The sequence below is a fragment of the Nyctereutes procyonoides genome, unplaced genomic scaffold, assembly GCF_905146905.1.
Source record: "Nyctereutes procyonoides isolate TBG_1078 unplaced genomic scaffold, NYPRO_anot_genome, whole genome shotgun sequence".
NCBI lineage: Eukaryota > Metazoa > Chordata > Mammalia > Carnivora > Canidae > Nyctereutes > Nyctereutes procyonoides.
This window is the reverse complement of record NW_026575131.1, coordinates 32,787,195-32,811,915: the sequence shown is the minus strand read 5'-3', so window position 1 is coordinate 32,811,915 and position 24,721 is coordinate 32,787,195. Positions and strand designations below refer to the sequence as shown.

General features: G+C 37.0%; 1 protein-coding gene and 1 pseudogene across 32 annotated transcripts in view; one reads left to right on the top strand and one right to left on the bottom strand.

Annotated features, from left to right (window-relative positions):
• The window catches only part of SLMAP (sarcolemma associated protein), a 142,561-nt gene that overhangs the window by 25,548 nt on the left and 92,292 nt on the right, over nt 1-24,721 (top strand). The window lies entirely within an intron of this gene.
• LOC129521586 (pyruvate dehydrogenase E1 component subunit alpha, mitochondrial-like) lies at nt 936-23,096 on the bottom strand (annotated as a pseudogene).

Genomic DNA, 24,721 nt, shown 5'->3' with positions numbered 1-24,721 from the left:
CAAGAGGAAGAGGGCAAAGGGAGAAAGAATCTTAAGCAGGCTCCATGCCCAGGGTGGAGGCGGATATGGGGCTCCATCTCACGACCCTGACATCATGGCCTGAGCTGAAATCAAGAGTTGGTCTCTAAACCAACTGAGCCACCCCATATCCCAACATGTGACTTTTTTTTTTCCAACATGTGACTTTTAAAGCATAGTTTCAACATTAAATAAAAATGAAGATATCAAGCAATTATTAAATGTATAAGACTAATAATTCCTCTGGATTTATACTACATAAAATGAGATCATGTATGTGGAAATGTTTTTAGAAACTAGGTAGTTATAAATTAAGTAGCTAATTTTGAGTATAGGAGAAATATTTAAAATTCACTCTAAGTTTAATAGAAAAACATAATTAAGTTACTCTGTAGCATAGGGGTCAAATGAAATATTTTCAGTGTCAGAGAGTTTTATCCATAAATGTAAAGATAATAAAGATGTACAGAAACGTATTTTAAAAATATACTTTATAGGAGTTCTAGGATGGAAAAATTTATTTTGAGTGGGGAGGTAGGAGATGACTTAGGAGGAATGGCCTTTTTGTGAGTTTTGGCTCAGTGTAAGTTTATAGCAGCAGTCTTACTTTTAAAAAGTACCATTTTAGGGATCCCTGGGTGGCGCAGCGGTTTGGCGCCTGCCTTTGGTCCAGGGCGCGATCCTGGAGACCCGGGATCGAATCCCACGTCGGGCTCCCGGTGCATGGAGCCTGCTTCTCCCTCTGCCTATGTCTCTCTCTCTCTCTCTCTCTCTCTCTCTCTCTCTCTCTCTATCATAAATAAATAAAAATTAAAAAAATTTTTTTTAAAAAGTACCATTTTATTTAGCATGTGTTGCAGTTCTAAACCTTCATACTCTTTTACTTGCACAATGTTTTCTCTTGTAAAGCATGTATGTCAAAACCCAGAACCTGCACTGTCACTTCCTTGTTGTAAATCCGGCTCTGCTACTAAGATAACACTCCTGAAACTGAGTGTTAATTTCTCAGGGTCTTGAAAAAACAGTTTGAGAGCGAAATAAAAGTTAAGGTATGATTAATTTTCTAAGTTATGGCTATTTAAAAGTTCATTGCATTATTTTCAGAAAACTATCAAATAAACTCTTTTATCAACAGAAAACTCCAAACATAGCATTTGGTCAGATTAAGTACTCAAAAATTGTAATTTTAGTTAAACCAATTTATGTTCTTTACTAAACTTTGGAGTTGAAACTCTCTAAAGACATTTCATCTCAAATTTTGCTTGATATTTTAGATTGTAAATAAAGTACTTAATTGAGGTAAATCCAAAATAATGTTCAAATGTGAGAAGTATAATAGGACTTTTTAGTGGGATATCTTTTTTGATGTTTTCAGAGGGAATTGCTTGAACTTAAACTACAGCTTTAATTGCATATCTGTTGCCTGCAGGTGTCTTGTTTAAAAAGAAAAGTGAAGTAAACTAATGACATTTGTCATTTTAACAATGGAGTACTTTGATTTAAGAAACAAAGTTTTGTCATAATTGTGTTAATTAAATATTTAAATGCAAACTTGCTAGTGATTTTTATATGAAATACCTTTTGTGGGTATTGATTTTAGTATTTATGTGGCAAGCCTAGAAACTTTCTATAAAGCACTAATGCTTTACAATAGGTTGTGGCTTATTTTATTCTCCATATAAGCTTATAAGTAAATTAGCTGGATTGGTCATTGTTAGAAATTGTCCTCATCTCTGTTATGACATTATTATTTTTCTTCTTGTCTATTTTGAATTAATTCCTTTAAGGTGGGGAACTTTGTCTTTCTTCTGTACTCATTGTTCTAGGTTTAGTTAGTACTGAATAGGTTTTAGCAGTTAAGTTATATTTTCTTCTTAGGTCTTGTAGGTACTGATTTTGTCTATTGTATTTTACTTAAATCATATCTTTTGTCTTTAGGGGATTTTATTTTCTGTATCATGTGTTCCTTTTACCTGACTGGTGAATTCAGAGTGTTTATTGTTATTTTTACCATTTAAATAATGGTAAAAATTAATTAACTCCTTAGAAGTATATAGAGCCATTTGTATATTCCATCATACTGATGAGGTAAAAATTAAAGGAAATTTATGACTATGTTTAAACATTTAACAACAACAACAAAAACATTTAACAACATAAGCAAGTTATATAGGCTTCTTTTCTGCCTCCAGTCAGTGTGGTATTTAAAGAGAAATTCTTTCCTTCCTGAAACTCTAGTTTTACATTGCATGTACTTCCGGCTTTTCATCCATTACAATTCCATTTCTAGATGTATAGAATTCCCTAACCTAGGTGTAAATTCCTAAAACATATGCAAAGTATTCTACAAATTTCAAAGTCCTGTTGATTCATTCAGCCACCATTATTGAGCACTTCCTTTGTGCTAAGCGCTATTCTAAACAAAACAAAGTCCCTGCCTCCATGAAATGGACATTCTAGCATGCAGGTACCATCATCCATCTTTCACTGTCAAGTTAGCCTATTTAGGATAAATGGGAGTGCTTCTAATTTATCGACAGGGAATGCAACATAGTTCAGTTCATCCTGTCCTATAAATCTGTGTGTAAAAGCAATGTGATTGTATGACCCCAAAGTATTCTGATTAAATTTGAGTTTTGCCATCAATACTAGTGCAGAAGCATTTGGTGAAATCTGTACATATCTCCTTTAATTTTATAAATATGTCATATATGTATCTTCTTGACCTCCTCTTTACTAACAGGTGAACCTTAAATTATTTTTTAAAGTCATCAGGGAACTGCTTAGATGAGTCATTGAGTGATTTTGTTTTGGTGGGTTTTTTTTCTTTCTACTCTGAAACTCACTTTTTCATCTTCAATATGATTTTTTAAAAAAGATTTATTTATAATGAGCAGGAGAGGCAGAGGGAGAGGGAGAGAAAATCTCAGGCAGACTCAATGCTAAGTTTGGAGCTCTACTTGGGGCTTAATTTCAGGACCCTGAGATCATGACCTGAGTCAAAACCAAGAGTCAGACATCTCCTTCAATATGATTAATAGAACTTGTAAAGCTTTTGTTTGTATGATGTACTTTTCTGGTTCTTAACTTTTTGATAGTTTTGATATTTCTGTCTTTATTTCCATAGTTTTGATATTTTTGTCTTTATTTCCATTGTCTGTAGTTCCCAGAAAGTCTTTGTCTTTATCCTTTCAATTCCCTCACTAATTCTCTCAAAATTCACATACTTACAGTCTTTTTTTTTTTTTTGAGATTTTATTTATTTATTCATGAGAGAGACACAGAGAGAGGCAGAGACATAGGCAGAGGGAGAAGCAGGATCCCTCGAGGGATACTGATGTGGTACTCGATCCTAGGATCCCGGGATCATGTCCTGAGCCCAAAGATAGATGCTCAACCACTGAGCCACCCACGTGCCCCCACATACTTACAGTCTTAAATGATTACTTCTGAGAACTTTATTTCAAAATTTATATATTTATCATGAATTTTATAATCACATTTTTAGCTCATTTTTAATTATTTAAAGTGTACACTTTAGTGATTTTTTAGTGTACTCACAAAATTGTACAGCTATAACCACTATTTATTTCCAGAACATTTTTATTGCCCTTCAAAGAAACTCTGTACCCATTTAGTAATCAGTCTTCATTTCTTCCTCTCCTAGCCTCTGGCTATCATTAATCTACTTTCTGCCTCTGTAGATTTGCCTATCTGGTACATACTTCATATAAATGGAATCATGTAACATGAACTTTCATACCTGGCTTCTTTCATTCAGCGTAGTGTTTTCAAGGTTTGTCCATGTTGTGGCACGTATCCATACTTTATATGTTTTGTTGCCAAATAATATTCTTTCTAGGGATATACCACATTTCATTTATCACATTTACCACATACCCAGTTGATGGACATTTGGGTTGTTTCTGCTTTTTGGTGATTATGAGTAATACTGCTGTGAATATATACATGTACAAGTGTGTGGACATATGTTTTTAATTCTCTTGGTTATATACCTAGGAATAGAATTGCTGGTCATATTGTAACTCCATATTTAATGTATTAAGAAACCACCAAACTGTTTTCCAAAGTGACTTTACTGTTTTGCATTTCCACCAGCAGTGTGTGAAGCTTCAATTTCTCTATTTCTTTTTTTTTTTTTTAATTTTTATTTATTTATGATAGTCACACAGAGAGAGAGAGGCAGAGACACAGGCAGAGGGAGAAGCAGGCTCCATGCACCGGGAGCCCGAGGGAGAAGCAGGTTCCATGCACCGGGAGCCCGACGTGGGATTTGATCCTGGATCTCCAGGATCACGCCCTGGGCCAAAGGCAGGCGCCAAACCGCTGTGCCACCCAGGGATCCCTCAATTTCTCTATTTCTTAGTCAACACTTATTACTGCCTTTTTTAAAAAAAAAGATTTTTTAAAAATTTATTCTTTCGAGATAGAGAGAGAGAGAGAGAGAGAGAGAAGGAGCAGGGGTAGGGGCAGAAGGAGAAGCAGACTCCCTGCTGAGCAGGGAGCCTGATATAAGGCTTGATCCCAGTACCCTGGGATCATGACCTGAGCCAAAGACAGATGCCTAACCAACAGCCACCAGGTGCCCCTGTTACAGTCTTTTTTATTATACCCATCAAGAATGAAGCGATAGCACACTGTGATTTTGATTTGCATTTCCTTAATTAATAATATTGTGAGGGATCCCTGGGTGGTGCAGCGGTTTAGCGCCAGCCGTTGGCCCAGGGCGCGATCCTGGAGACCCGGGATCGAATCCCACATCAGGCTTCCGGTGCATGGAGCCTGCTTCTCCCTCTGCCTGTGTCTCTGCCTCTCTCTCTCTCTCTCTCTCTCTCTCTCTCTCTGTGACTATCATAAAAAAAAATAAATAAATAAAAATAATATTGTGAGCATCTTTTCAGGTTCGTACTGGCTATTCGTATATTTTTTTGGGGGAAATGTTCATATCCTTTTCCCATTTAAAAAATTATGTTTTTATTGCTGAGTTGTATATTCTGGATATGATTGCCTTATCAGTTGAAGATTTGTAAATTTTTTTTTGATTCTATAGATTGTTTTGATGGTGCCTTTTTTTTGTTATTACAGTAAAATATACATAAAATTTAGTATTTTTTTAGCATTTTAAGTGTACAGTTTAATGATATTAAATACATTCACAATGTTATGCAACCATTACCTTTATTCATTTCCAGAACTTTTCCATCATCCCAGACAGAAACTGTGTGCCTATTAAAAATAACTCCCCTTCTTCACCCCCCCCCCAGCCCCTGATAACTGTTATTTCTGCTTTGTGACTTTATGAATTTGCCTATTCTAGGTGCCTCATGTAAGCGGAATAATATAATATTTGTCCTCAAGGTGTCTTTTATGGTACAAAAGTTTTAAATTTTGATGAAGTTCAACTTACCTATTTTTTATTTTTGAAGTAATTTTTAATGATCTTAAAAATTCTTCATTTATGTTGTAACTTGTGCTTTTGATGTCATATTTGAAATATGATTGCCTAATCCCAGGTCATGAAGATTTATTTTAGTCATTTTTGAGTACTCTCTTACTTGACTCTTTCATCCACATAAATATCAAAGGTTTTATGAGAAGGGTTTATTAAATATTCTCTTCTAAAATTTTTAGATTGGGGCACCTGGGTGGTTCAGTTTGTTAAGTGTTCAACTCTTGATCTCAGCTCAGGTCTTAATCTGAGTCATGGGTTCAAGCCCTGTGTTGGGCTCCATGCTGGGGCATAGACTCTACTTTAAATTAAATTAAATTAAATTAAATTAAAACATAAATAAAATAAAATATTTAGATAAGGATAGTGGGTTTTAGGTTTTAGCATCCCCTGGGATGCTTACTGAAACTACAGGTTCCTCACAGGATTTTTGTACATTTGTAGTAGGTTTCTAGGAGACTTGATCATATTGAAAAAGTATGGAAGTAAAATAGACTAATGATTAAGAGCACAGATCCTGGAGCCTGACTACTTGTGAATCCTGGCTGTCACTTTCTAGCTGTATGATTTTGGGCAGTTTACTTGTTCTCTGTGGGCATTCATTCCCTCTCTAATTGGGTCCATTGCTCTCTCTGTTACAAGGATCAAACAAGCAAATATCTTTGAAGGGCTTAAACAATTTGGCAATAGTGTTAACCACATACATGTTAGATGTTGTCATACTCCTTAACTTTAGTAATGTCACTTCTAGGGACTTAATCAAGAATATTATCAGATATTTTGCATAAAGATTTAGTATAACAGTTTCATCACAGGATTAATTGTAAAAATTTACCATGTTTGGTTTAAATTAATGAAATTTATGAAATGTCATTTGCTATTTAGTCATATTTTCAAAAAATATTTAATGCCATGAAAAATGATGATGTGAGTGAAAAAGGCAAATACATTTACAACTGTATATGAAGTTATGTCTCTAAACTTCTTTGAAAATATGGGGCAGAGAAGCAGTATTGGTCTTACAATGCATATAAAGAAGTATGTTAAACTGTTGATAGTGGTTATTCTTGGAAGCTAGGAGTAGTGAATTAAATTTTCTTCTGTACTTTATTGTACTCTCCTGCCTTCAACAATAAGTACTTTATATTAAAAAAAACAAATTAATTAAAAAAAACAAATATGGCAAAAATTGATCTTGGGGTTGTGAGTTTGAGCCCCACTTTGGGTAGGCAGATTACTTGAAAAAAAAGGTTTTCAGCCTTGAGTGAATTTTCTCTCTTCGTTGGGGGACACAGTTTCCTCATCTTCAAAATGAGGAGTTGGGCTAAAATTAAAAAGCCAGTGTGCAGAGTGGTTAAGAGTAGGGAGGTGAGAGAGGAGAGTTAGGGACTACAGTTGAAGAGATCATGGTGTGGATTCATGTTCTGGTTCTTCTTCCTATTCACTTGGTGACTTCTGGCAAGTAATTTAACCTCTTTGTGCCTGAGGTTTCTTGTTTATAAAGTAAGGATAATAAGAATACCTTCTGGGGGGTTGTGAGAATTAAATGAGTTGATAATGCATGTAAAGGACTTTAAAAGAGAGTCTGGGGACACCTGGGTGGCTCAGCGGTTGAGCGTCTGCCTTCGGCTCAGGGCCTGATCCTGGGGTTAAGGGATCGAGTCCCGCATCAGGCTCTCTGCCCCCCCCCCCTTGTGTCTCTCATGAATGGATAGGTAAAATCTTTAAAAAAAAAAAAAAAAAAGAGAGAGAGAGAAGAGTCTGGCACATAGTAAGGACTCAGTAAATGCTAACGATTTTTACTGGTATAGGATTCTTTCTAATGCAGTCATTCTTTCTAATAATATTTTAGTCAAGTGAGTGCTTCTTAAATTTGCCTATCGGGATCCCTGGGTGGCGCAGCGGTTTGGCGCCTGCCTTTGGCCCAGGGCGCGATCCTGGAGACCCGGGATCGAATCCCACATCGGGCTCCCGGTGCTTGGAGCTCGCTTCTACCTCTGCCTGTGTCTCTGCCCCTCTCTCTCTCTCTGTGACTATCATAAATAAGTTAAAAAAAAAAAAGTTTAAAAAAAATTGCCTATCATTTGATAACTTTTTTAATTTAGATATTTTTGATATTGTGGAGGCTTTTGATTTGTGAAATTGAATATTTTGAAGTCCCTGTTCCCTTACCTCAGCTTTACTTAAATGTCCTGTGTCTGTACAAGCAGCTTCTTTGGGCCCCTAAGTTAATCTCATTGTTGAGGGTATTTTATAGATCTTTTTAGCAGTAAAAATCTCATTTGATTTTATAGTTTTTTTCTGACTTTTTGTTCTGAAGCTAATGTATGCAACTTAATATATTTGTAATTAAGTTGTATAGGTTGTTATGTTGTACCTGTTTTTCTTCAACTGATGTTTCAATTTTAAACTTAGGAAATGGCTTAAAGCCCAAGGGAATATTATAACCCAGTTGACTAGTCCGTTCTAGGAAAAGTTAATGTTATAACACAAAAGCAGCTGGAAGTTGTTAGACCATGACCTATATATCGTGTGACTCAATTGATGCATAGATGTTATTTAATCCCTGAAAAAGAATGTATCCAAATGCTTTAAGAGATAAATCCAAGTATGTGAAAATAATTTTCAGAGTCAGCAGCCATGTTAATTCATTTTGGAACTCCGAACACAGAAATAGATGACTTTCATAATATTATATCATCTTCCTTCACTGACTATATGAGATACTTAATTAAGTCTTCAGTTGAATAGTGACTCAGCTATTCCATTGCTTTGGCAATTTTTGTCTGTGAGCAAGTCACTGTATGGTATCTCAGTTTCTAATGGCAGTCATAATGATGATGATTACATTTTTCCCTACTGGGGATAAGAATGAAAGTTGTATTTTAATACATTTATTCTTAGATCTTTAAAAGCTCTCCCCTTCTCTGCAGGATTCTAGCTGTATAGTAGCCCACTACAGGGGTCATTACTTCTGTGTTAGAGAACAAATTAGTTGAGTAACATTGCCAGGAAGCAAAAGGCAAGAGTTTGACTTCCACAATTAAGGGATACAGTTTGTTACCTAAAACAGATATTAGAGGATATTTACCTCTAATTATAATAACTTTTGTTTATAAAACATACCTAGATAATTCCCATAGCAGAGGAAAAGTGCTGTGTCTTCTGCTTTGATAGACAAAATCAGTTCAAGACAGCTTTGTGACTCATTGACGAAGGGAGGAGAGTTCTTTTTGCCTTAGGGATTAGATTTTATTTTAGGTTGAGTTGTCTCAGTACAGATATGAGAGAGTTCCTCCCCTACATGTCAAGTATCTTATTCTGTCTTCCCTGAGATTTAACTCAATGCCTGTAAATTACCCAGGTGTGTACTTTTGTAACTTTTGCTACTTGGCTCATGTTAATTACATAGTGTTTATATTTTTCCTTCTGTATTTCTCTTCTTGAATGTAAGAATTTGTGAACTTTTCCTTTAGACATTTGAGCTATGTTTTTGTGTCTGTTGGTTTGTTTCAGTTAAAAATCCATTTTTTAATATAGAAGAGACTGATAACGTGTTTTCTTCTATGGAGGGAAATTGGGAAACTGTGGGACATAGGAAAGAAGTTGTACTTCCACTGCACCACTGGACCTTCGGAAACCATTACATTTTCCCCCAAAATTTTAAACTTAATTTTATGGCATGGCATAAACATTCACAAAAGTTTTGTTTTATGGGTTTTATTCCTTTTAAAGTTGAGATGACAAAATTTTAAAAGTTGACCATGAATGTTCCATTGAAGGCACAATAATAAAATTACAGTCTTCCTTTAAATGATCCACTTAAACTTGATTCACTGATTTACCATAAACTTTATAAGGTGTATTGTTGGGGCACCTGGGTGGCTCAGTTGGTTAAGCATCTAACTTTTGGTTTTGGCACAGGTCATGATCTCTTTTTTTTTTTTTTAAAGATTTTATTTATTTATTCATGAGAGACACAGAGAGAGAGAGAGAGAGAGAGAGAGAGAGAGAGAGAGGCAGACGCAGACACAGACAGAAGAGAAGCAGGCTCCATGCAGGAAGCCTGACGTGGGACTCGATCCCGGGACTCCAGGATCACACCCTGGGCCGAAGGCAGGCGTCAAACCGCTGAGCCACCCAGGGATCCCCAGGTCATGATCTCAAGGTTGTGAGATCCAGCCCTGAGCCCGGTTCCACACTCTGTGTAGAGTCTGTTGAGATTTTCTCTTTCCCTCTCTATTTGCCCCTTCCGCCACTTGTGTGCACACATGCATGCTCATTCTCTCTCTCTCTCAAATAAATAAATACACCTTTAAAAGGTGAATTGTTGCTGTAGATATGATGGCTTAATTCTTCCAATATTGGTTCAAAATCAGTGCTACAAACTGGACTGTATTCTCAATTTCTTTGCTAATAACCTCAGTTTTATTCAATTCCTCAACACTGAGAGTATTGCTGTCTACTATTCTATCTTTGAGAAGTGCTCTCTTCTTGAATTTCTTCTTGTGTATGATAACTGACTCCAGGATCACTCACACTGTGTCCTTGATATTGGTGAGTCTGCAGCTCCATCAGCATGGCCCTCTTTACAGATCTATAATAGGCAGCTGCAATCTTTGTTGCTTCCTGGACACATAGAACATACATTCCATCTGCTCTTAGCCCAGGAATAAAATTGTCTCTCTTGTAGTAATCAGTGCTGGCTGCTGCTCTCTCAGCAGATGCTCCCATTTCATAGCAGTTATTCTCACAGATGAAAATAAATGGTGATTTCCACAAAACTGCCATATTGTAATTTTCAAATATAAAGTTGGGCAGAACTCCTCTTTTCCGTTGTATTTATAGGCTAGACCAATACCAGCACCCAGGGGAACTAGAGCTCTGACAATGCCATTGCCCCAGTACAGTTTTTGGTGTACATATGCATTGATCCTTCCTTTTCTTTAGTATAACCTTCTCTTTGTCTTGTAAACTCTACAAATTTCTGGGACAGAAGGTCCACAAGTAAAGCTAAAGCAGTGAGCCCAGTAGGCCTAGATGAGATAGATGATCCATATTTATCCAGTCTCAAGTTCCCCACTACCTTCCTGACATTTCACAAGTGACAAAAAAACAGGAATAATGTTGTTAATACTCTTGGCAAACAGTGTGTATTATTTTGTACTATTTGAGTCCCTCTTCCCTGCTGAGCACTGTTGTGATACGAGGGCCCTCTTATAACTTATGAAGGTCATGTTTCTTGATTTCAAACGTAGCATCATTTATAGAGTTACAGGATATGCCAATAGCAAACACTCTGCTAGCTGTGACAGGCAGGAAATGGTGAGTATTGTCCCCTTAGAGTGCATCTTAGAGCATCTTGAGTTCAGGCTGTGGTGGTAGCTGCAGTGGTGGTGATGATGTCCTTCTCTACACTGGGCCATAGGCCCACAAATATTTTTTTAAGGGTGTATAATATATTCATGAATGGGTTGTAATTTTTTAAATCATTCTTCTGTTGAATAGTTACATAGTTTCTGTTTTTTTGAAACAAGCAGTCCATTCTTTCTAGAAAAATATTCGTAGCAAATAAACATTCATTCTTGCCTAGTGATCACAGAAATAAAGGTTTTATATATTGGTTATAGTAGGTTAGCAAAATTCATAGTGCTAGAAAGATTGTGGTAGTGATATTGATTTCTTTATATGTTGACCTAGTTCATGTGCAAAGCAATGTGGCAAAAGCCTGTCCAGATCTTTGGAATAGTTAAGATTCTGAGGTAACTTTTATTTTAGCTTCTTTGATTATAATTAAAAGTTTTTAATAGTAAATTACTAAGGGAGGGAATGAATCAAAAGATAAGAAAACAGCTGCAAATTTTCCCCATGTGCTGAAGGAGAGTCTGGTTGTGCTTTCCTCTCCAACTCTGTGTTTGTGACTCATCCAAACTCCTGAGACACTAACCCAATGCAGCTTTTTTTCTTTCTGGCCCAGAGAGCGTATGTTTGCTCTGCTATAGTCTGAATCCTGCTTTTACAGCTTTGGGTAAATCCTGGATCCAGGTGTTCTTTAATCCAATGATTCACACCTTGGGAGTCCACCCCGTTCCAAGAAAAAATGCTATTAACTTTCCCATTTGGAGTAAATCTGTCACATTCTTTCTACATTTTGCTGATTTTGCTTTAGGCACTCATATGAAAATATGCTTCCTGTTGATTTTTTTAAGTTCCTTGTGGAGTTCTTCTGTATGGGTGGAACCAAACACTTGTGTCACTACCAGTTAGTACATTGCAGTACAGTTATCCAACAATAAGTGCTTTTTTAGTCTGATGAATTGTCTGCCTAAAAGTGATAAAATCAAGAAATGGAAATTGATCCTTGTTCTATTTATTTTCCTCCTGTGTCTTTTATCTTTTTTCTTCCAACCTCAAAAATTCTATTTCTGATAAGTTTTTATTGCACTGATAATATATTTCCCTAATTACTAACATTATAGGTTTCTACATCATCTGTACTTATAAATACTTTTCCTTGATGTATAAGGCTGTAAGATTTTTATATTGTTAGTTGAGCTTATGTGAAGTCATAGGTAATGTGTAATAATCAAGAAGTTAGGAATGATAAAAAGCAAAATTCTTATTTTATTATGCTTGTCAGTGATTTTGGTTTATTAAGAAATATATTGGGCAGCCCTGGTGGCGCAGCGGTTTAGCGCCGCCTGCAGCCCGGGGTGTGATCCTGGAGACCCGGGATCGAGTCCCACATTGGGCTTCCTGCATGGAGCCTGCTTCTCCCTCTGCCTGTGTCTCTGCCTCTCTCTCGCTCTGACTGAATAAATAAATAAATCTTTAAAAAAATTAAAAAAGAAATATATTGCCAGTTTTCTGTATATAGAGCAACAAATATTCTACTAAAACAGGAAATGATCTCTTCCTGTAAGGTAGTGATATAACTGTGTTTAGTCTCTTTAGGTGTTTCCACTCAAATTGGCTTGACTACTTAAGGATCTCAGGAAGAGAGGGCCCTTTAGGTTCTATAATTTTTGAAAAATTAATGGGACAGAATCGGAAAGTTCAGATTGTTACTTTATTTGACTTTTCTTGATCTCTGATTTCTGCCAGCTTATTCAGGTCACTTACAGCATCTCTTTTTATGCTGGGAGATGTATTAATTAGTACTTGGCTATTTTTCTGGCCTGTTGAACATTTCTTTACCTGATTTTTTTTTAATTTTTATTTATTTATGATAGTCACAGAGAGAGAGAGAGAGAGAGAGGCAGAGACACAGGCAGAGGGAGAAGCAGGCTCCATGCACCAGGAGCCCGATGTGGGATTCGATCCCGGGTCTCCAGGATCGGGCCCTGGGCCAAAGGCAGGCGCCAAACCGCTGCGCCACCCAGGGATCCCCCCTGATTTTTCTTATACTTTTCCGACCTGATATTCCTTCAAGCATTTTCTTCACTAATTTATCCTTAAATGCTAGTATTCCTAAAAGTTCAGTCATTGTTTTCTGTGTAATTATTACTTTTGGATCATCTCATACATCACAATAATTTTAATAACCATTCAAATGCTGATGCCTTTCAGATATCTTGAGCCCAAAGGTCCAAGTTTTCTATCCTCTGCCTGCTTACATTTACTCACTTGGATGTTGAATAGAGATTCCAAAAGCAATATTCCCCAAACTGAAATGAATCATTCGCCCCCCCCCCACCAGTATTTTGAAATATAGATAATGGCATTATCATCTGCCCAGTAACCCATTGCCTTCAACACTGAGTGCATAGATCCATCACTAAACCCCTTTCACTACTAATACTGCCCTAGTTTAGAACCTTGTTATTTCTTTATTTTTATTTATTTTTTTTTAAATTTTATTTATTTATGATAGAGAGAGAGAGAGAGAGAGAGAGAGAGGCAGAGACACAGGCAGAGGGAGAAGCAGGCTCCATGCACCGGGAGCCCGATATGGGATTCGATCCCTGGTCTCCAGGATCGCACCCTGGGCCAAAGGCAGGCGCCAAACCGCTGCGCCACCCAGGGATCCCTATTTCTTTATTGTTTAGTAGCCTCATAACTGGTCTCCCTGCCTTCAGTCTAGTACCCCTCAAGCCATGCCCTCCCCATGTGCAGTGTCAGTTTGATCTCAGTACTTTTCTGCCTTAACCCTGTAGTGGCAAGTCCCTGTACAATAAAGATTGTCCTGCTAGATGTCTTGAAAGGCTTGGCGACTGCTTACCTCTCAAGCTGTAGTTCTGTACTTCACATGCCAGACCCCTCCTCAGTTTCCCCTTACCCCCACCTCATATTATTTCTTACCTCTCTTTGCTCATTCTGTTTCAGTCCCCTCTCTACTCATCTTGACTCACTCCTACTGAGCCTTCATGACTCAGCATGGACAGCTCCTTTAGGAAACCACTTCTGAATCCTCAGAGTGCCCTTCTAAGTGCCCTTCCTTTCTACTGGGTTATTTTTGTAGTATATGAAATTGTGATTTTTCTCTTATTTAAAGAAAAAATTATCTTGATCTTCACTTTCCCTTCTAGCTACTGTTCATTTTTTTTAATCAAAATTTTTCTTGAGGTATAATTGATATACAACATATTAGTTTCAGGTATACAATAAAATGAGTCAGTATTTGTATATATTGGGAAATGATCACCACAATAAATCTAGTTAACATCCACTATACACAGTTACAGAATTTTTTTCACGTGATGAGAACTTTTAACTTTTAAGATCTACTCTTAGAGCAACTTTCACAAGTGCAATTCAGTATTATTAACCAGTCACGGGAGCTATATATTTATTACATCCCTGTGGCAATTTATTTACTTTATAACCAACATTTTGTATCTTTTGCCATGCTTTACCCATTTCTCCTAACTCCCAACCCCTACTTCTAGCACCACCAGTCTGTTCTCTGTAGCTATGAACTTTTTTGTTTGATTTTAGATCCCACATGTATGTGAGATCATATGGTATTGGCTTTCTCTCATTTATTTCACTCAGCGTAATGCCTTCAAGGGCAATCTATATTGTTATCAGTGGCAAGATTTCATTCTTCTAACAGCTGAATAAGGGTGTGTGTGTGTGTATGTGTATAAACATAGGCCTATATATAATCACAGTTCCTTTATCCCTTCATCCATCAATGGACACTTAGGTTGTCTCCATATCTTGGCTATTATAAATAATGCTGCAATGAATATGGGAGTACATATATCTTTTTGAGTTAGTGTTTTTGTTTTCCTCAGGTAAGTACTCAAAAGTGGAATTCTTAGATCATATGTTCTATTTTTAGTTTTTTTGAGGCACCTCCATACCATTTTCCATAGTGGCTGCACCAGTTTACATTCCCACCAACAGTGTACGGGGATCTGTTTTCTCTACATCTCTACATCCTTGCCAATTCTTTATTTCTTGTCTTTTTGATAATAGCCATTCCAACAGGTGTGAGGTGATACCTCACTGTGGTTTTGATTTATATTTCCCTGATGATTAGTGATGTTGAGCATCTTCTCATGTACCTGTTAGACATCTGTATGTCGTCTTTGGGAAAATGTCTATTGATACCCATTTTTTAGTTTGTTTCTTTTTCTTTTCTTGTGTTGGATCAGTTCTTTATATATTTTGGATATTTACCCCTTATTAGATAAATGATTAGCAAATATTTTCTCTCATTCAGTAGGTTGCCTTTTTCGTTGATGGTTTTCTTGGCTATGACTGCTCATTTCTTTGCTTCCATATAGAGCAAAACTCTTTTTTTTAAGTTTTTATTCATTTGAGTGAGAAAGAATAAAGAGAGCACATGAGCAGAGGGGAGAGGCAAGGGCAGAGGGAGAGGGAGAAGACTCCCCACCAATAAGGGAGCCTGATGTGGGGCTTAATCTCAGGACCCAGAGATTATGATCTGAACTGAAGGCAACCAGCTAAAGGTTAACCATTTGAGACACCCAGGTGCCCCTAGAGCAAAACTTCTTAAAAGATTTGTCTATATGTGTGGTTTTTTATTCCTCTCGTTCATTTTCTCTTGAATCATTCTGGTCTGTTTTTTTTTTGTTTTTGTTTTTGTTTTTTGTTTTTTAAGAGTGGGAAAGAGAAGCAGAGAGAGGTGGTGGGAGGGGCTCGAGAGAAGGGGAGAAAGAATCTTCAGGCTCCACACCCAGCACAGAGCCCAATGTGGGGCTCGATCTCACAACCTTGAGATCATGACCTAAGCCAAAATCAAGAGTCAAATGCCTAACCTACTGAGCCACCAAGGTGCCCCTTTCTGGTCAAGCTTTCATTCACTTTCATTCAAGAACTATTCATATAGTTCTTGTCAAGGTCATCAGTGGCTTTCAGGTTGCTTTTCCAGTGGTCAGTTTTTGTTTATTATCTTACTTGATTTTTCAGCATTATTTGATGTAGTTAATTTCTCCCACATTCTTGGAAAACATCATTCTCATAGCTTTTGGGACACAGCACTTTCCCTTGGTTCTTCTCATACTTTACTGTCCATCTTTTAAATTTCTTTTGCTTGGTCTTTTTCTCCCTGACTGTAAGTTTTGGACTGCTTGAAAGCTCTATTCTTGGTCTTGTCTGTCTTCTTGCTGTTTTGGTGATTTCATCCTGTCTCTTTAAACTCTGAGTTTGCTGATGACAGCCAAATTTTTATCTCAAGCCCAGACTTCTTTCCTGAACTGTAAGCTCATATCCAACTGCTTTTTTACATTTCCACCTGATGTCTAATAGATACCTCAAATTTAGTATGTCCAAAGCCAAACTCCTAGCCCCTTCTTCAATCTCAATTTAAAAAAAGCAACAAACAAACAAAAAAACAGGGAAACAACCACAGAAGAAACAAAATCTCCCATCTTCAGCCCTTCTAGCTCACATAGAGGCAGCTACATGCTTCTAAATTGCTTGGGTTAAAAACTTTGGTATTGCTCTTGACCCCTTCCTTTCAGATTGTACACTCAATCTGTCAGGAAATCTTGTAGTATACAAATTACGTTTCCTGTATGTGCTGTGTTGTGTAAAAGGTTAATTTGCTTTTTCAGTTTTATAACACTTTTATATTAAGGGCAGAAATCCTGAAGACCAAAGTTTTACCAAGTCCCTTAGTTTGAATTACCTCAGATAAAGAATTCTGGTGGTGGGACGCCTAGGTGGCTCAGCAGTTGAGCATTTGCCTTTGGCTCAGGGCATGATTCCGGGGTCCTGGGATCAAGTCCTGAGATCGAGTCCCACATTGGGCTCCCTGCATGGAGCCTGCTTCTCCCTCTGCCTATGTCTCTGCCTCTCTCTCTCTCTCTTTCTGTGTGTCTCTCATGAATAGATAAATAAAAATATTAAAAAAAAGAAAGAATTCTGGTGGGCTGCTGAAACTATTCCATTCAGAATTGAATCCTGTAATCCGAAGGAACAAAAAGGAAGTGAGCTGCAAAAAACTCTTCAGTTCAAAAGTCAGTGGTTTTACCTCTGAAGTCTGTTTTTCATGTGTGGAAGATGACTAGTTTACTAATCCTTTTGAATTTATTGAACTTCTTTCCTCTTTAATCTCCCTTGATTGTTTACCTCTTTTCTTTCTAGCAGATTCTGTTTTTGTGTGTTTTTCTCTCGTGTAGTTGTGTATCCCTATTTTTTTTTCTTCCTTTCATCTTCCTTTCACTCTCTTCCACTAAATGACTATAGTGGAATTGAAAATATACTAGGCTTATTTATTTATTTTAAAAAGATTTTATTTGTTTGTTTGACAGAGAGAAAGAACACAAACGGGAGGAGTGGGAGAGGAAGAAGCAGGAGCAGGGGAGACTGATTTCCCTGCTCAGCGGGGAACCTGATGCTATGCTTCATCCCAGGACTCTGGGATCATGTCCTGAGCAGACACTTAACCCACTGAGCCACCAGGCACCCCTGCTAGGCTTATTTAATAAAATTTTATATCTTCCTTAATGTTAAAGTTTATTTAGGATTTCTTTTTGTGGATATAAGGACTATGAACATTTTATATGTATTCTTTTAGATTTTTGTTTTCTAATGGTGCATTAGCATTTGAATCTACATATATAGTATATATCATTCTTATTGTAAACATGTGTATCATTTTTGTAAAAAGGAATCACTGTATATGATGATATATTTTAAGTACCAATATCTATCATTATTTTTTGATGATTGTGATATCATGATTATGATGTCTGATATTTCATCAGATCAGCATAATGTAGTTTGGTTTAGACATTAGCTGTTTCCAGTTTTTAACTTCTCTTAACCTTGCATAGTGAACATGCTTATGCATTTGCCATTGTACGTGTGTGTGAATTTTTCAGTGTTTTTATAAATTAGATTTTTTTTTAAGATTTTATTTATTTATTTGTGAGAGACACAGAGAGAGGGGCAGAGACACAGGCAGAGGGAGAAGCAGGCTTCATGCAGGGAGCCCAATGGTGGGACTTGATCCCGGAACTCTGGGGTCACACCCTGAGCTGAAGGCAGACGCCCAACTGCTGAGCCACCCAGGCATCCCATAGGTTAAGTTTCTGAATGTAGAGTTTCTCAAAGAACATAAGCATTAAAAGTCTTCATAGGTATTGCTGAATCATTTTCCAAAGAGATAGTAACAGTTTATATTCTCATGCCCAGTATATGAGACTGCTATTTCTCCACATTCTTGCCAGAGCCAAGTATAACACTAGTTTTAATTTTTTGCCACACTGATAGCACTCTGTTAATTGCCCATCTCTCTGGGCTTCTAGGTCTTTTGAGAGTTTTGGAGTTAGATGCTTATTTACCCCTTCCCATACATGTGTCTCTTTTTATTTTTTTATTTAATTTTTATTTTTATTTATTTATTTTTTACATTTAATTTTTAAAAGAGATTTTTATGTACTTGAGAGGGAGAAAGCAAGGTCGGGGGTGGGGAAGGGAGGAAACAGGGAGGGGTAGCTGGAGAGGGAGAATTCTATGCAGGCTCCTGGAGGAGTGCAGAGTCTGATGTGGGGCTCAATCCCACGGCCCTGAGATCTTGACCAGATCATGACCTGAGCCAAAATCAAGTCAGATGCTCAACTGACTAAGCCACCCAGATGTCCCCACCTCTTTTAAACAGAAAATTCAAATAGTACAGGAGGGTGTAATGGGAAGATCTCTGTCTCTGCTCTGATAGTTTAAAGGTTGGCCAAGTAGATTTTGAGTTTTGAATTCAGTGAGTTACAGCCTTCTGTTTGCATTATTCTATAACTTGACTGGGTTTCCAGCCCTGTCACTCAGGGCCAGGAATATAGTAGAGCTTGTATTTAGAAATGGAATTATCATTATCTGCTAAATATCTTGTGGCTTAATTTATTCATAAGTTGGTTCACAATGTTAATTGAACTCTAGATTGCTAATCTATGTAACATTTTCTAAGTGTATTTATGTATTACCTGAGAGTAGTGATTTCCTTTTGTTTTAACTTTCATTAGGGAATTCTCTGATCCACATTGTCATACCTGTTTTGTATTTTTCATAGAATGTTTTTAGTTTGTGCTGTGAGACAAAGGTTTAACTGCTTTCCTTCTGTGTACAGGTTGTGGTTATTTATGGTAATATTCACGTGTAATGGGGCAATGACATTCTATTTTTAACACCTGTATGTGTTAGAGTTCAGCTGTTACTGATCTATTTATATCTCTATCAGCTGTTTACTATTTAATTAATTGGCAAAGGACTTTATTTTTAAGAACTTTAACCAATAAAGTCTTGCATCAGTTCCTTTGACTTGAAGGAATTAAAAATGACTACATATTTATGCATTTCTTGTGGATTTAATAGTAATAGCTGCCATTTGTTTATTTGTTATAGCTTAAATATTATTTAATGTGGTATATTAATCTATAATTATCAGAGCTGATCTGGCTCATTGATAATATATGTATGTGTGTGTCTGTATATATGTATTTTTTTTTTTGCTGCCATTTGTTTAGTGTGTGCAAATACTGTGCTTAGTGTTGTACATGCTTGGCATAATTTAACCTTTACAGCAAACACTGAGCTAGATACTGATATTATCCTCAATTTATAAATAGGGGTTTTTTTATAATTACCTTTTTATAACTAAAGGATGGCTCACAAAGGTTAAGTAACACTAAGTAATACTCAAGATCATACAGTATGTCAGAAGGTGATAATGGTGGAATTCAAATCTTTATGTTCTTTTTATGTAACATATTATTCCTTGGATGTAATACAGTTTGGCCTATCCTATGTTAAATCAAAACTTTTTAGCTTCCATTGTAGCATATGAGTTATTTAGTGTATTTGTTCTACATTTAAGAAAATCATTTATGACTTGTGCCTATGGGACCTTTATGACAGGCAGTGAATGTTATAGATTAGAGAAGATAGGATAATAGTGCTATTCCAAATGTGATTTGGACATCAAGGTGAGAGTTAGTTGCTTAACTTAGAATAAAACCTTGAGTCTCTGATTTTTGTGTTTATTTAGTGAGAAATGTTATCTGAGAGAGAAATGTTATTTAAGTGTTTAAACTGGGCTTCGGCAAGAAAAGGAGGCTTTTAACGTGTGAAGAGTGTGGGTAGGTGGAAGCAAGGGCTCTTCGGGTCCAAGAACAGCATAAGCAAACACACAGAGGCTTGGGGCTTGTATGGCAAATTGCTAGTAGTTAAGCAAGGCTAGAATGGATATTACTTTTTTTTTTTTTCTTACTAAGTGGGCTGCTTGAACTCACTACTCTTAGATCAAAAATTTTGCATGCTCTACCAATTGAGCTAGCCAGGCGCTCCTGGAATGCATGATACCTTTTAGGAAGAGTGGAAGATCAAACTAGATATCTAGGGGATCCCTGGGTGGCGCAGCAGTTTGGCGCCTGCCTTTGGCCCAGTGCGCGATTCTGGAGACCCCAGATCGAATCCCATGTCGGGCTCCCGGTGCATGGAGCCTGCTTCTCCCTCTGCCTATGTCTCTGCCTCTCTCTCTCTCTCTCTCTCTCTTTCTGTGACTATCATAAAATAAATAAAAATTAAAAAAAAAACTAGATATCTAGGGTGATTGGTGTCATTTTGAAAGTTGTCACAGCTCTTGGATTTGATTTTGAAGACAATAGAGGATCAACAGCTCTTTTAGAAAGGGAAATAAAGTGATCAGGTTGTGTTTTAGGAAATAATTCTAGCATCAGTGTGAAGGATGTGGACCCATCTTGGCAACAGTTATGCTCCTAGATTAGAAAGATGGTAATGAGGGACGCCTGGCTGGCTCAGCAGTTGAGCATCTGTCTTTGGCTCGGGGCGTGATCTCACGGTCCCAGGATTGAGTCCCACATCGGGCTCCCTGTGTGGAGCCTGCTTCTCCCTCTGCCTGTGTCTCTGCCTTTCTTCCTCTCTCTCTCTCTCTCTCTCTCTCTCTCTCTCTCTCTCTGTCTCTCATGAATAAATAAATAAAATCTTAAAAGATGGTAATGAGAAGGGAAAGGCAGATTGTTCTGAATCACAATTTGTAGGAATTGATGACATACTAGATGTCTTATGGGGTTATTGGTATTATTTATTAGCAGTAATAGTATTTGTTATTTCTACTGTTTTGTATTTGCTCTAAGTGGCTTCTTTATTCTATTACTGGTAGGCTGATGGTTGAATTCTTGTCCAGAGGTGCTCAGGAATTGATGGGTAAATGATGGAATGAGTTTGGGTTGTAAATATTACACTCATGAAATATTTATTTAAAATACAATTTGGTGTTAGGGTACCTGGATGGCAGTCATTTGAGCTTCCGAGTCTTGGTTTTGGCTCAGGTCTTGATCTCACAGTCATGAGATTGAGTCCCGCATTGAGCCCCACATTAAGCCCTGTGTTGGCTTTTGTGCTTAGTTCAGAGTCTCAGAGATTCTCTCCTCCTCTCTCTGCTCCCCCAGCTTGCTTGCGTTCTCTCTCTCTCTAAAACAAATAAATGTTTAAAAAATACTATTTGGTATTTATTCAGCAGGCATTTGTTAATGTCTCGGACTATCACTGAGAAAAAGGGATACCACTCATCCTCATCTTCACAGAATTTGCCATGGTGATGAGGAGTCTAATACGACTTGTTTGCTGTTCTTTCTGTATAATCCTTGCATATGATTTAACTCCTGATCCTATCTGATCATGTGCAATACTGCTTATATCATAGTGTTCTGAAGTTTATTTTTATCTTTTTAAAAGGTTTTATTTATTTGTTCATGAGAGACTCAGAGAGAGGCAGAGACATAGGCAGAGGGAGAAGCAGGCTCTCTGTGGGGAGCCCTGTGAAAACTTGATCCCAGGGTCCTGGGATCATGACCTGAGCCAAAGGCAGATGCTCAACCACTGAATCACCCGGGTGCCCTGTTCTGAAGTTTAGATGAGGTAATGTATGTAAAGTGCCTAAGTATAGTCCCTGGCATAAGCAAATGGTTGTTCTTTTTAGTTACCCATGGACACAAAAGCTAGGAAACACAGTTTATTAGGATTGTTAAGTAGATGGCAATAGATAGCAAATGCATTTTTTGAAAGAAATTTTAAGTTTACCTTTCATGATGATTTGGTATAAACCCTAGTTATTGTTTTATTTTCTCTGTTGTGAATATAGATAGGTCACTTGGCTTGTGTGTCAGCCTTGATTTGCTGATGTATAAAATGATCAAAAGCACTCATATCACAGGATGGCTGGGAGAAATATTAGAGATACTGGGTATGAAATTGCGAGACAAACGTAAGTACTTAGCCAAATGGTTGAGGTCAAAGAGTTTAAAATGTATATCTTCCCCAGTTACTAGCTTGGGAAGTCCTTTGGCGAGTTACTTAACCTCTTTTAGTCCTAATTTGTATGTAGTATAGCGACTAATGAAGCATATATCTTTATAAGATTGTTGTAAAGATTAAGCGAAAGAATGTGTGGGAAGTAGTTTATGCAAGCACATGGTAAGCACTCAAAAACTTGTGATTATTATATATTATGTGGTATCCTTTTGACACTGTTAAACAGTGAACTCTTTGGCTTTGTAGTTGAAATTTCTCTATAGCTGAATTCTGAATGTAAGCATGTTACCTTCCGTGGTGTTGAAAGAAATTAACGATCCTTTTCAAAGTAAACTTCACTTTGGCCCTGAAAGTTTCCTAAGTAAACTTCACTTTGGCCCTAAAAGTTTTCTAGGGAAATAATTTTAGGCCTTGTGTTTAAGTCATAAATGGAGGTGGAATTTAAATGTGATACTAAATTTCAGTTCAAAATTTAAAGTTTTTTTTTTAATTTTTATTTATTTATGATAGTCACAGAGAGAGAGAGAGAGAGAGAGGCAGAGACACAGGCAGAGGGAGAAGCAGGCTCCATGCACCGGGAGCCCGATGTGGGATTTGATCCCGGGTCTCCAGGATCGCGCCCTGGGCCAAAGGCAGGCGCCAAACCGCTGCGCCACCCAGGGATCCCATCAGTTCAAAATTTAAAAAAAAAAAAGAATAATTCTTAACTGGGGCATTACCTACCCATCCTCAGGAGCATTATGTCGTGAAGGATATTGGGAGTAGACTGAGTTTGAACCTCTGAGTCATGTGACAGCAGACAAATAAGCGCCTCTGCATTATACTCAACCCTGTAAGGGGTTTCTTCAGCCTCCGTATTGTTTCCCATCTTAGTCAAAATGATTGTTCCATAAGTTGCATTGTTATTATTTTCATTTATTCATTTAATCCTCAGTTAGTGACTTTGTTTCATTTTCTCTTTCAAAATAGGATTATTATAATTTTTAAAGAACTCAGCTCTGAATGTGTGAATTATCAAAACCTTGAAGAGATAAATCTCCAGAAGAATTAATTATGACTAAAAATGAAGAGACATGATTAAAGACCGTGGTACTCTAACCATTGAAATTATAAGCTGGGCATCTGCTCAGCTGAAAGAGCATGTGACTCTTGATCTTGGTATTGTTTGAACCCCATGTAGGGTGTAGAGATTACTAAAAAATAAAATCCTAAAAAAAATTTATATGCCAGCCTGAGTGGTTGTGCCTAAAGGATGGAAAAGGCCATCATGGCTATTTTCATTACCTTATTAAGCATTTAAAAAAGCTATGAATGTTCTTTTTGGGGATAGATGTGCTATTTTATCTTTTAACATTTCCATTGAATTTGTTTGCCAAATAAAATGTTTTATGTGTGGGCAGTTTTCTTTTTTTTTTTTATTTCTAAGTAAGATCTACATTCCTATATTTTGCCAATTTTGCCAGTCTTTAATGGAAACTTTTTTTTTTTAGTTTCTTACTCTTCCCCACCTCTTAGTACTATATAAGTTAATGTCAACTGTCCTTAGACTGAGCCTATTGTGTGCATTATTAAATAATATAAAGCTACATCCTTTAAACCGAGTGACCTTGTTCAGTGTTTTCCACAAATGTGATCACAATGATTTATTTTGTGGCAAATGAGGCTGTTATTCTATGACCCTTTTTCTTTCTCTTTCTTTTTGGTGAGCTGGCTCCATAAGAAGAAATTACTGTACAATAAATGTGCCTGGAATGTCACTTGGAGATGAAAAAAAAAATCATGTCAAATTCATAACATTTACAAGACCTTTGGGTGGACAAGCTATTCTTGTTTCACATGTGAGATTTCATTTTGGTAGAGAACATTTTACCACTTTTCTGTGTGTTTTCCTATAGTATATGATAAAACTTTATATTTCCACCTCTGGTGGCACAACTTAAAAATTTCAGCCTCTGAAACGTGGTTCTTTGCTAGTCAGGAAGCCAAGAAGGTTATACAAATAAGAATATATATATAAAATATATAAACACAAATTCATATATAATATGCATGATGTATTCTAAGAAATAACTAAATTGTGGGTGGCAAAAAATATGTAAGTCATGGATCTCCCTATTTCTAGTTACTCCCACTGCAAATCATCCTACACACAGCTGCCAGATTATCAGAACTGTTAGAATAATCTCCCTAAAACAATATTTGCATCAAATCATTTAGTAGTGGCTTCTGTCAAGAAATCTCAACTCCTTAGTACAGTGTGGAAGGCCTTCTCTTACAGCTTCACTTTATCTTGCATTTTCCCACTTCTTCCTTTGTTTGATTTTTGTTACTTCTGGGGCTGAGCATTAACTATATATAAATGTACTGCAATACCTGTTCCTTCTCTACCTCCCTCTTCTTGCCTTTCATTCAGCTCACCATGCTCACTTGTAAGTGCCTTCTTAGCAACTAACTGTGCCTAACTATTCTTTTCAGCAGCCTCTCAGGATTTTG